Here is an 8,191-nt window from a genome sequence, read left to right on the forward strand (position 1 = left end):
AGTCAGGCACCCCGTTTTGTATTGGGGTTGCTCTACAACAGTTTCATTTTTCAATTATACCTCAATAAGCTGAGGAGAAAAAAAAGAATGACTTTGTTATGACTTTATAATAGTCAACATGAATACTCATGTTGGATCACTCAAGGTAAGTTTAAAATGGCACAAATTTGAGAATGTGATCTTTATGTTTCAAAAAGTGTTTGGGTGATGTGAAAAGCAAGTACTCTGTCCACTTGTATCCTCTGACAAGCAGATACAAAGCCAGGATTAGATGTGGAAGAGACATCCTGGGGGAAATACCTGTGAAAGATAAAGGGAGAGAGTGAGAATAAGCAGGCCGAGGCTTCAGAATGCCATGCATGTGACTCCTGAAAAAAGGAGAAAGAGAAAATGAGAGGATTGTGTAAGAGGACTGTCAAACTGAAGTGCAATGCAAGACAAGAAGATCTCTGGCAGGCTGGTAGGGAGTCCTTGAGCCAAAAGACCCTGCCAATGGAAGCTGGTTTCTCAGAAGACTGGGCCTGTGTTAGTACTCCATTCTGCTGACTGACTATGAGCTGTTGAGATAGGACTGGGGAATTATGACCATGACCTTCACAGGGGCTGCAGGCAGCGACCTCTCTATTTGCTTCCCCACTCCCCAACCCCCATGGGTTTTCCTGAAGGAGAACTGAGTGAGCACATCCATGGCCATTGCACTCCATTCATTTTGAAGAAATGGCAAAATTAATAAGTTGTAAAAAAAGAACTTATTTTCCTTTCTGCTATTCATTTATTTCTATGCATATTTGTTCAAAATTTGGTATGTCATTAAATGAATGAAAGCAGAGCAAGGACGAGGAAATCATGATTACTAGACCAATGACAATTTCCTCTTCTGTCCATATCCTGTCCTTATTTATTCATTATTATTTAATTTTCCATAGAAGAACTGGGGTGTAAGCCAGAAGTGTAGGGGGTCAGGAGTGGGGAGAGGATTCACCAGAGATAGAGTGGGGAGCAGAACAGGCAGATTTACTGAAATACACTGCTGAGGGGAGCAGCGCATGAGACAGGAAAGGTCTAATGAGCCATCTGTGGGTTAGCTCCCTAGTGGGTGATTGAACTCAGGCCATAGCAGTGATAGCCAGAGACTTAACTCCTAGGCCACCAGGAAGGGCCCCAGTCCTTATTTTTGAGAGACAATGGGCAGAAGTCCATCTTCTAAAACTACTTCCTGTGAATAAGGACAGAGGTTTGGGGGTTCACAGAGAGCAGAATCTTTCCCTAGCTCACTTGAGGACTGACTGCTTGTCACTGGATTCTAATACCAACTTTTTTTTTTTCTAATTAAGTTACAATTATTTGGAAGTTAAATGTCCCCACCTTTTAGAGACAAAGGGAATGAAGTAATTCAGGTAACAGTCCAACTATCAAAAGAAACTGAAAAGTGGGCTGGGGCAAAGAAATATGGACTTGGCTGAAGTTTATTGGCCAATCACAGGGAAACATGAAGAGTCTTTTCTTCAGAAAACTGCAATTTGGAATTTCTATTGATGTGCACCTCCTCCTCCCGTTAGCCCCTCCTTTTTCTGCCTTCTCAGTTCCCAACTGATCTTGGAGCTCAGCTCAAGGTTGTTTCTGCTTGCTCAGATATCAGATAAACTGCATCTGTAAGTACAAGCCTCAAAGAGACTTGTACTTGTTTAAATAAGTTTTTTTCTTTTGTGCTCTTTAGGGGTGTGAGCCAATTTAACAATTTAGCCTTGGTTCCAATAATGCAATCATTGTTTCCTGTATTCACATTATGATCCATTTAATGATGAAAAATACATAAAATGCAAATAGAGAGGTAAGTGTGCAGTTTTTCCTTGAAATTTGTTTGCAGTAAACTCCATATTTAAAATGTCACAAATACCTAATAGAAATGAGTATTATTGGACTAACACAGCCCTCTGAAGTAATCAAACCTGCAGCTAACATTATTATGATAAAGCAGCTAAGTGTTTTCCATGTTTTGGCAGTTAGTCTTCTTTATTCTGGTTTTATTGGACTACTAGGTCAATGAGCTATATTATTCACAAAGTTGTACTGTAGTGGGCATAAATCTTTTTCTCTTATTCAGATAAAGCACCTACTGACTTTCATAGGAATTCCAAACATAAAATGAGATCATGTTTCATTACTTGTTTATTTTCCTAGTGGGAAAATAAATTTATTACTGATTGCTACTATGACAATGGCAGCCTTTGTATTGACTTGGGTTTTGATTTTGTTCTTTTCCTTCCACACTTTTCTGGTCCCTTCTGCCCCTTTCTTATGAGTCCCCACTGTAAGGTGACTTAGACTTGCAGCAAGCTTTTGAGCCAACACTGTTTGTTGAGGATCATTGCTAAATTTAAAAATCCAAGCCTCCATTCCTTACCAAGCAAGCAAGTTTGGGAGGCTTAAATGGATAAAGGGAATAGATGGAACTGCCATAGATATCTGAACATTAAGCTGATGATCCTTTATGCTAATTCAGATCACACTCAAAACTAATTCAGATCACACTCAAAACTAGTCACCATAACCAGTCAATGATCCCTGGAGTATAAAGCCTTGGGATCCTCCCTCTCTGCACAGCAGATCCCTCCTGTCTCTCCCACTGCTTCTTTTAGCAGTGTATTTCAACAAATCCACCTGTTCTGTTCTCCACTCAGTCTCTGGTGAATTCCTTCACCCCGTGCCTCTGGTCTACATCCAGTTCTCCCCCATGACATGTTTGGTTGGGCATTTGCCCACGAGAAGATGGGTAACTTTGGGGGTTTTGTGAGGAAACTAGTTTAATTATACTCATTCTCTTTTTCTTTTTATTGCACACTAGTTGTGCTAAAGTTCCTTTCTGCTGAAGGTCTTATGCACTAGAGAATGTTTTGTCTTGATGTGACATATCGCAGAACCTATTTAGAGCAGACAGGTTTGGGGGTCCTCACCTTGCCCTGTAAAATTTTCTCTGTCCAGCCTTTGAGATCAGTCTTTTTTTTTCTTTTAGTGAGGTAAGGAACAAATTATCACTAAACATTTTTTAATAATTCTATTATTTGTATAGGTCTAACATTTATACTTTCGGTAAATGATCTCTATTATGGTTTCATTCAGATCATGGAATTAGTCTATAAGTCTTAAGCAGTAAGTGTCTCCATTAAAAAACAATTCAATGGAGTAAATTTCAAGATCGAATTGGCTTTATTAAACCACGCAGCATCCCATCTAGAAAGGAGAGCGGCTCTATGAGGAGTTCACGAAATGGAGACTTGTATAGTCAGATCAGAAAGAGAATGAAATAGGTTATTAGAAAAAAGAGAAAGATTAATTTACATTATTTCAAGCAAAGCCACCTTCCCTCAGGAGTAGGGAGGGGAGTCTTTCGTGTAGATCACTTTAGCAGTACTGACCAGGAAATGCCAGTTTGATTCATTTAAAATTCCATTTTGGGGAGAAGTTGAAACTGAGTTAGGTTAGGTGTTAAGTCTTGGTGTAGGCTGACATAAATTACTCCATTTTAGGTCTGTATTTCTTTATACCTCCTATTTCTAGTTATTAATCACAAGGCAAGAAAAGTCTTACTAAATGTGATAGCTTAGACGAAAAGATAAAGGATATGAGCTTAAGTTTTCAATAGAAAGTGTTACAGGGCAGGGTGAAGGGCACCCCAGGACCCCCAAACTTGCCAATCTAAATAGGTTCTGCCAATCACTGCATCAAGACAAATACACTCTAGTGAGTAAGACCTTTAGTAATGAACTTTAATACAATGAGTGTGTGACAAAGAATATAGTTTCCAAATCAAGCACCCTAAGTTATCCATCCCCTCATGGGTAAATGTCCAGCCAAAAACTGGGTTGGCCCAAAGCAGGACCACTGAGGCCCGGAAATCCCACCACAAGTCTAAGGCACCTCCTGGTGGGGACCCATAGGAAAGGGGCCGAAGAGGCTTAGCATGTCTGAGCCTGAAGGAACAAAAATAAAATCAAGTTAAAATTGCAGATGATAACCTCCCCACGGGTCTCCCACCTACATCTGGTTCAACCAGTCCAAGAGCAAGAAGCAAGTGCAGCTTCTTCACATGTGTCTCCATGTGTCTCTTTCTGGCTCTTCATCCTTCTTCCTTCCCTCCAGCTTCTCCTCCTTCTTGCTCAGCTCCACCCTTCCTTGGGTGGGGCAGGGAACCTGGAACCTCCCCTTTCCCTGGGGACCACCCTGTTACAAAAGTTATAAAGCTTCTGTATTAAAAATAATTACCTTAAACACAACTACAAGTTAAAAACCATCTGGGGAAAAAATACTTTCAATATAAAACAGAAAAAAAGATTAATGGCTTTAATATATAAACACTTATAAATTAAGATATAAGTAGCAATATAAAAGGGGAAATATTTACTGATGTTGAAAGAAATGCTGCTTAGTCAGTTTTCTATTTTCGGGTAAAATGGAAAAGTACTGACTCTTGCCCCCTCCATATGCTAACTGCAGATGCGGTAACCGCAAGGAATGCAGAGCCCCATTGTATATCTGATATTTCGGAGTAAAATGAATTTTTTTTTTTTATAGAGGCATGTTATTTATTTGTTTATTTGTTTGTTTTGTTTATACATGCACTGGGTACAGTCAGAAGCGCGGGAGGGTGAGCAAATTCACCAGAGCCAGAGCGGGGAGCAGAGCAGGCAGAAGGATCGAAGTACACTGCTGAGGGGAGCAGCGGGCGGCAGGAGAGGTCTGCGCGCCACGTGGGACCCTCCTCCGGTGGCCGGGGAGCAGCTGGGGATCGAACCAGCACCGCAGAGTCTGCGGGCAGCTTCACAACCCAGCGCTCAACCGCTGCGCCACCGGGGAGGCCCTGAAATTTTAAAACCAAGCAAATGTACACTGATAACATAAAACAGGCCAGATGACCTCAAAAGGAACAGGGGTTTTCAACGTATATTACCATTATGGAAAGGAATTTAGGCAAGGCAATGTACAGGAAGATTGTAAGCCCCTAGGTACTCAGCCAATGAGAAAAGGGGGAAGGGACTTGCACACTAGAGTATATAAACTGAATAAAAATGTTCTTTGGTGTGCTGGCATATGGGCTAGTATCCACCCTACAGGACATTCAATCAAGTTTCATTTCCTGTTGTATTCAAAGTTTCTGGGGTTCAGACAGGTGACGTTACTTCTCACAATGTGAGTCACAAGAGAGCAAATACAAATGACAAAAAACCACATCTCAGCTTCATGACCAAGCAAAAATACCAACTTCACCACTTGAAACTACCTAAAAGAAAGTTTTTGACCCATAACATTGGCAAAAATTATAAATCAGAAGAGCTTTATTTTAGACAATTTGATTATATGAATTAAAAGCCTTAATAAATTTTGGTTTTACCATTTGGATAAAGAAAGTGTCTTCCAGTCATATATAACATCTACTCCCATAAAAAGGAAAATCTCTTCAACAAATGGTATTGGAAAAATTGGACAGCCACATGCAAAGGAATGAAACTTGATCACTCTCTAACTCACACAAAAATAAATTCAAAATGTATTAAAGACTTGGACATAATATTCAAAACTATAAAATACATAAAAATAGACAAGTAATACACTCCATGATAACAATTAGAGATGTCTTTGGGGACTTGACCCCATCGGTAAAGGAAACAAAAGCAAAAATAAACAAATGGGATTATACCAAAGAAAATGCTTCTGCATAGCAAAATAAATATTCAACAGTAAAATACAGCCTACTGAAGGGGAGAAAATATTTGCACATCACATGTCCAGGTGAACTTGGACAACAGAACTATTGATACAACAAAAAAATAAACAATCCAGTTAAAAAATGGTCAGAAGATCTGAATAGACACTTCTCCAAAGAGGACATAAAGATGGCTAACATCTGAAAAAATGCTTATCTCTTTTTATCAGGGATATGAAATAGAAAGCACAATAAGATATCATTTCACAACTATTATAGTGACTTACATCAAAAGGAGTATAACAAGTGTTTGCAAGGGTGTGCAAAAAAAAAAAGGAACCATCATACACTGTTGGTGGGACTATTAACTAGTGCAATTATTTTGGAAAACAGCACAGAGCTTCCTCAAGCAACTAAAAATAGTGCTACCATATGACCCAGCAATCTCACTTCTGGGTATCTATGTTAGAAAATTATTAACTCTAACTCTCGAAGAGTTAAATGCCCGTCCATGCACACTGCAGCACTTTTTTTTTTTTAAGATTTATTTATTTATACAGCACTGGGTACAGTCGTAAGCGCGGGAGGGTGTGAGAATTCACCAGCGCCAGAGCAGGGGAACAGAACAGGCAGACTGACAAAATACACTGCTGAGGGGAGCAGCGGGCGGCAGGAGAGGTCTGTGCGCCACGTGGGACCCTTGCCCGGCACTGCAGGGGATGCGGGCAGCTTCGCAGCCCAGCGCTCAACCACTGTGCCGCCAGGAGAGGCCCCTGCAGCACTTTTTACAACAGCCAATATATAGAAACAATCTAACCGTGCATTAATGGATGATAGGATAAAGATAAGGTACAAACACACAATAGAAGACAATTCAGATGTAAGAACACATGAAAATTTACCATTTGCAGCAAATGGAAGAAACTCTAAAGAGTTTTTTTTAAGTGAAATAAAACATAGGGCAAAAGACAAATATCTGCAGAATATAAGGAAACAAAGTAGATCAAGTGACAAAACAAAATAAAAATAAACCAATGAACTTGAACAACAGAACTGAGGTTACCAAAGGGGGAAAGGTGGTAGTTGGGAGGGGTAAGGGTGACAATTATTGGGTTGTGCTTTCTTTTATTATCAATTTTTTTTTTTATTCTTGGGCCTCCCTGGTGGTGCAAGGGGTTTAGCACTGTACTGTGAAGCAATCCGCAGCCTCTGCAGTACGAGTTCCATGCCCAACCGGCCAGGGAGAATCCCACACGGCGCAGCAGACCTCTCCTGTCTCGCCCGCTGCTCCCCTCAGCAGTGTATTTCATAAGTCTGCCTGTTCTGCTCCCCACTCTGTCTCTGGTGAATCCGCCCCCACCCCCAACCCGGCATCTCTGGCCTGTACCCCAGCTCTTGTATGCATAAATAAATCTTAAATAAAAAAAATGTATTCTTAAATGAGTGAAAAACGAGTATAAAGAAATGCACAAAGAAAGACTTACACTGTGTTGGTTCCATGAGGAGACTGTATTCACATTGAAATTCAGGTACTGTGAAATGGCGGCATTGTGAAATGTAGCAGACCACGCAAGGTCTAAGCTTGAGTTAGCGCAGGAGGACAGTTTGGGCTGTGGGAAAATTCCAAGTCAAAACAATAGCGGCTCGGTTCCCATCAAAAATAAGATGTATGGACCCTTTGTACCTAAAACATGGGATGTGGTGAAGCGCTCTGCTGCTTCCAACGGCACAGCTTGGCTTCTGTACCCTACTTGCTGTGGTAACTGCAAACTACCGGGTGTGGTTTTTGGCTTTAAAAACCCTTATCACCCCCTGCTCGGGGCTGCTCCCTACCAGAGGGACAGTCACTTTCCTGGCTGGCTAATAAAGGCTTTCTCTAAATTTGATTTAGATTCCGGTCTGTGTCTACTGGGAGACTCTACAACAATACAAAATGTTTATACGGACGTCACAAAGGCACTAGTGATTCAGTTGTTGCTACTCATTTTTACTCATTAGATGTAGATACCAACAAGAAAAAAAGAAGTGTAATTTTAGGGAATAAACACAATTATTTCTATAACTGTGTTGTTAACGTGCTACACAGTCAGACATGTCTGCCACAAAAAAATCCCAGAGACGTTCCGAATTCAAGTCCGCAAGCTGACACTGTGCTGATTTTCCAGTCATTTAAAAACCTTTACATATATATCATGGGTTAAAAACTGCAAGCCCCGGTCTTTGCACTCCTCTTACCAGTTGTATCAAACTATCCAAGATAGTATGATTATGCCAATTACACTATCAGACAATGTTTAAAACCTAAGTATTCTTTAAATTAACCCCAATCCTTAATTTTATAAACGCAAAGACTGAATGAAACCTTTCGCTCCTCCCTCTTCCCCCCCATGGAACGTCGCCGCAGCGTTCTAGACGTCACAACCCCAGAACCGCGCGTTCTAGAACTCCCCATGCTCGTCTATTACGCTTCAGAAACAATTAACGTGGCAG

The sequence above is a fragment of the Talpa europaea genome (assembly GCF_964194135.1).
Source record: "Talpa europaea genome assembly, chromosome: 5".
Lineage (NCBI taxonomy): Eukaryota > Metazoa > Chordata > Mammalia > Eulipotyphla > Talpidae > Talpa > Talpa europaea.